Genomic DNA, 5255 nt, shown 5'->3' with positions numbered 1-5255 from the left:
ATTGAAATGGATGGCGGGCGCCCAGGTGTCGAAATCCCCCATTGAAATAAATGGCGGGCTACCAGGGGTTTAAATCCCCCATTGAAATGAATGACGGGCTCCCAGGGGTCGAATTCCCTCATTGAAATGAATGGCGGGCTACCAGGGGTTTAAATCCCCCATTGAAATTAATGACGGGCTCCAGGAGGTCGAAATCCCCCATTGGAATGAATGGCGGGCTCCCAGGGGTCGAATTCCCCCATTGAAATGGATGGTGGGCGCCCAGGGGACGAAATCCCCCATTGAAATGAATGGCGAGCGCCCAGGGGTCGAAATCCCCCATTGAAATGAATGGCGGGCTACCAGGGGTCGAAATTTCCCATTAAAAATTATGCCGGGCTCCCAGGGGTCGAATTCCCCCATTGAAATGAAAGGCGGGCTACCAGTGGTCGAAATCCCCCATTGAAATGAATGACGGGCTCTTAGGGGTCGAAATCTCCCATTGAAATGAATGGCTGGCTCCCAGTGGTCGAAATCCCCCATTGAAATGAATGACGGGCTCCAAGGGGGCGAAATCCCCCATTGAAATGTATGGCGGGCTACCAGGGGTATAATTCCCCTATTGAAATGAATGGCGGGCGCCCAGGGGTCAAAATCCCCCAATGAAATGAATGGCGGGCTACCAGGGGTCGAAATCCATTATTGAAATAATTGGCGAGCGCCCAGGAGTCGAAATCCCCCATTGAAATGAATGACGGGCTCCAAGGGGTCGAAATCCTCCATTGAAATGAATGGCGGGCTCACAGGGGTCATAACCCCAAATGAAATGAATGGTGGGCTACTAGAGGTCGAAATCCCCCATTGAAATGAATGGCGGGCGCCCAGGGGTCGAAACCCCCAATGAAATGAAATGCGGGCGCCTAGGGGTTCAAAATCCCCCATTGAAATGAATGGCTGGCTCCCAGTGGTCGAAATCCCCCATTGAAATGAATGACGGGCTCCTGGGGTCGAAATCCCCCATTGAAATGAATGGCGGGCGCCTAGGGGTCGAGATCCCCCATTGAAATTAATGGCTGGCTCCCAGTGGTTGAAATACCCCATTGAAATGAATGGCGAGCTACCAGGGGTCGAATTCCCCCATTGAAATGAATGGCGGGCGCCCAGGAATCGAAATCCCCCAATGAAATGAATGGCGTGCTACCAGGGGTCGAAATCCCCCATTGAAATGAATGGAGGGCTCCCAGCGGTCGAAATCCCTCATTGAAATGAATGGCGGGCTACCAGGGGTCAAAATCCCCCAATGAAATGAATGGCGGGCTACCAGGGGTCGAAATCCATTATTGAAATAATTGGCGAGCGCCCAGGAGTCGAAATCCCCCATTGAAATGAATGACGGGCTCCAAGGGGTCGAAATCCTCCATTGAAATGAATGGCGGGCTCACAGGGGTCATAACCCCAAATGAAATGAATGGTGGGCTACTAGAGGTCGAAATCCCCCATTGAAATGAATGGCGGGCGCCCAGGGGTCGAAACCCCCAATGAAATGAAATGCGGGCGCCTAGGGGTTCAAAATCCCCCATTGAAATGAATGGCTGGCTCCCAGTGGTCGAAATCCCCCATTGAAATGAATGACGGGCTCCTGGGGTCGAAATCCCCCATTGAAATGAATGGCGGGCGCCTAGGGGTCGAAATCCCCCATTGAAATTAATGGCTGGCTCCTAGTGGTTGAAATACCCCATTGAAATGAATGGCGAGCTACCAGGGGTCGAATTCCCCCATTGAAATGAATGGCGGGCGCCCAGGAATCGAAATCCCCCAATGAAATGAATGGCGGGCTACCAGGGGTCGAAATCCCCCATTGAAATGAATGGCGGGTGCCCAGGGGTCGAAATCCCGCAATGAAATGAATGGCGGGCTACCAGGGGTCGAAATCCCCCATTGAAATGAATGGCGGGCTACCAGGGATCGAGATTCCCCCATAGGAATGAATGGCGGGGGCGCCTAGGAGTCGAAATCCCCCATAGAAATGAATGGCTGGCTCCCAGTTGTCGAAATCCCCCATTGAAATGAATGGCAGGCTCCCAGGGGTCGAATTCCCCCATTGATATGAATGGCGGGTGCCCAAGAATCAAAATCCCCCAATGAAATGAATGGCGGGCTACCAGAGGTCGAAATCCCCCATTGAAATGAATGGCGGGCTACCAGGGGTCGAATTCCCCCATTGAAATGAATGGGGGGGCGCCCAGGAATCAAATTCCCCCAATTGAAATGAATGACGGGCTCCAAGGGGTCGAAATCCCGCAATGAAATGAATGGCGGTGGCGCCTAGGGGTCGAAATCCCCCATTGAAATGAATGGCTGGCTCCCAGTGGTCGAAATCCCCCATTGAAATGAATGGCGGGCTCCCAGGTTTCGAATTCCCCCATTGAAATGGATGGCGGGCACCCAGGGGTCGAAATCCCCCATTGAAATGAATTGTGGGCTACCAGGGGTCGAAATCCCCCATTGAAATGAATGGCGGTCGCCTAGGGGTCGAAATCCCCCATTGAAATGAATGGCTGCCTCCCAGTGGTCCAAATCCCCCATTGAAATGAATGGCGGGCTACCAGGGGTCGAATTCCCCCATTGAAATGAATGGCGGGCGCCCAGGAATCAAATTCCCCCAATTGAAATGAATGACGGGCTACCAGGGGTTGAAATCCCCCATTGAAATGAATGGCGGGCTCCCAGGTGTCGAATTCCCTCATTGAAATGAATGGCGGGAGCCTAGGGATCGAAATCCCCCATTGAAATTAATGGCTGGCTCCTAGTGGTTGAAATACCCCATTGAAATGAATGGCGAGCTACCAGGGGTCGAATTGCCCCATTGAAATGAATGGCGGGCGCCCAGGAATCGAAATCCCCCAATGAAATGAATGGCGGGCTACCAGGGGTCGAAATCCCCCATTGAAATGAATGGCGGGTGCCCAGGGGTCGAAATCCCGCAATGAAATGAATGGCGGGCTACCAGGGGTCGAAATCCCCCATTGAAATGAATGGCGGGCTACCAGGGATCGAGATTCCCCCATAGGAATGAATGGCGGGGACGCCTAGGAGTCGAAATCCCCCATAGAAATGAATGGCTGGCTCCCAGTTGTCGAAATCCCCCATTGAAATGAATGGCAGGCTCCCAGGGGTCGAATTCCCCCATTGATATGAATGGCGGGTGCCCAAGAATCAAAATCCCCCAATGAAATGAATGGCGGGCTACCAGAGGTCGAAATCCCCCATTGAAATGAATGGCGGGCTACCAGGGGTCGAATTCCCCCATTGAAATGAATGGGGGGGCGCCCAGGAATCAAATTCCCCCAATTGAAATGAATGACGGGCTCCAAGGGGTCGAAATCCCGCAATGAAATGAATGGCGGTGGCGCCTAGGGGTCGAAATCCCCCATTGAAATGAATGGCTGGCTCCCAGTGGTCGAAATCCCCCATTGAAATGAATGGCGGGCTCCCAGGGGTCGAATTCCCCCATTGAAATGGATGGCGGGCGCCCAGGGGTCGAAATCCCCCATTGAAATGAATTGTGGGCTACCAGGGGTCGAAATCCCCCATTGAAATGAATGGCGGTCGCCTAGGGGTCGAAATCCCCCATTGAAATGAATGGCTGCCTCCCAGTGGTCCAAATCCCCCATTGAAATGAATGGCGGGCTACCAGGGGTCGAATTCCCCCATTGAAATGAATGGCGGGCGCCCAGGAATCAAATTCCCCCAATTGAAATGAATGACGGGCTACCAGGGGTTGAAATCCCCCATTGAAATGAATGACGGGCTCCTGGGGTCGAAATCCCCCATTGAAATGAATGGCGGGCGCCTAGGGGTCGAAATCACCCATTGAAATTAATGGCTGGCTCCTAGTGGTTGAAATACCCCATTGAAATGAATGGCGAGCTACCAGGTGTCGAATTCCCCCATTGAAATGAATGGCGTGCGCCCAGGAATCGAAATCCCCCAATGAAATGAATGGCGGGCTACCAGGGGTCGAAATCCCCCATTGAAATGAATGGCGGGCTCCCAGTTGTCGAAATCCCCCATTGAAATGAATGGCAGGCTCCCAGGGGTCGAATTCCCCCATTGATATGAATGGCGGGTGCCCAAGAATCAAAATCCCCCATTGAAATGAATGGCGGGCTACCAGGGGTCGAATTCCCCAATTGAAATGGATGGCGGGCGCCCAGGGGTCGAAATCCCCCATTGAAATAAATGGCGGGCTACCAGGGGTTTAAATTCCCCATTGAAATGAATGGCGGGCTCCCAGGTGTCGAAATCCCTCATTGAAATGAATGGCGGGCTACCAGGGGTCGAATTCCCCCATTGAAATGAATGGCGGGCGCCCAGGAATCAAATTCCCCCAATTGAAATGAATGACGGGCTACCAGGGGTTGAAATCCCCCATTGAAATGAATGACGGGCTCCTGGGGTCGAAATCCCCCATTGAAATGAATGGCGGGCGCCTAGGGGTCGAAATCACCCATTGAAATTAATGGCTGGCTCCTAGTGGTTGAAATACCCCATTGAAATGAATGGCGAGCTACCAGGTGTCGAATTCCCCCATTGAAATGAATGGCGTGCGCCCAGGAATCGAAATCCCCCAATGAAATGAATGGCGGGCTACCAGGGGTCGAAATCCACCATTGAAATGAATGGCGGGTGCCCAGGGGTCAAAATCCCGCAATGAAATGAATGGCGGGCTACCAGGGGTCGAAATCCCCCATTGAAATGAATGGCGGGCTACCAGGGATCGAGATTCCCCCATAGGAATGAATGGCGGGGGCGCCTAGGAGTCGAAATCCCCCATAGAAATGAATGGCTGGCTCCCAGTTGTCGAAATCCCCCATTGAAATGAATGGCATGCTCCCAGGGGTCGAATTCCCCCATTGATATGAATGGCGGGTGCCCAAGAATCAAAATCCCCCAATGAAATGAATGGCGGGCTACCAGAGGTCGAAATCCCCCATTGAAATGAATGGCGGGCTACCAGGGGTCGAATTGCCCCATTGAAATGAATGGCGAGCTACCAGGTGTCGAATGGCGGGCGCCCAGGGGTCGAAATCCCCCATTGAAATAAATGGCGGGCTACCAGGGGTTTAAATTCCCCATTGAAATGAATGGCGGGCTCCCAGGTGTCGAAATCCCTCATTGAAATGAATGGCGGGCTACCAGGGGTCGAATTCCCCCATTGAAATGAATGGCGGGCGCCCAGGAATCAAATTCCCCCAATTGAAATGAATGACGGG

The sequence above is a fragment of the Vanacampus margaritifer genome, unplaced genomic scaffold (genome assembly GCF_051991255.1).
Source record: "Vanacampus margaritifer isolate UIUO_Vmar unplaced genomic scaffold, RoL_Vmar_1.0 HiC_scaffold_34, whole genome shotgun sequence".
In the NCBI taxonomy this organism is placed as follows: Eukaryota; Metazoa; Chordata; class Actinopteri; order Syngnathiformes; family Syngnathidae; genus Vanacampus; species Vanacampus margaritifer.
Note: the sequence above shows the minus strand (reverse complement) of the source record.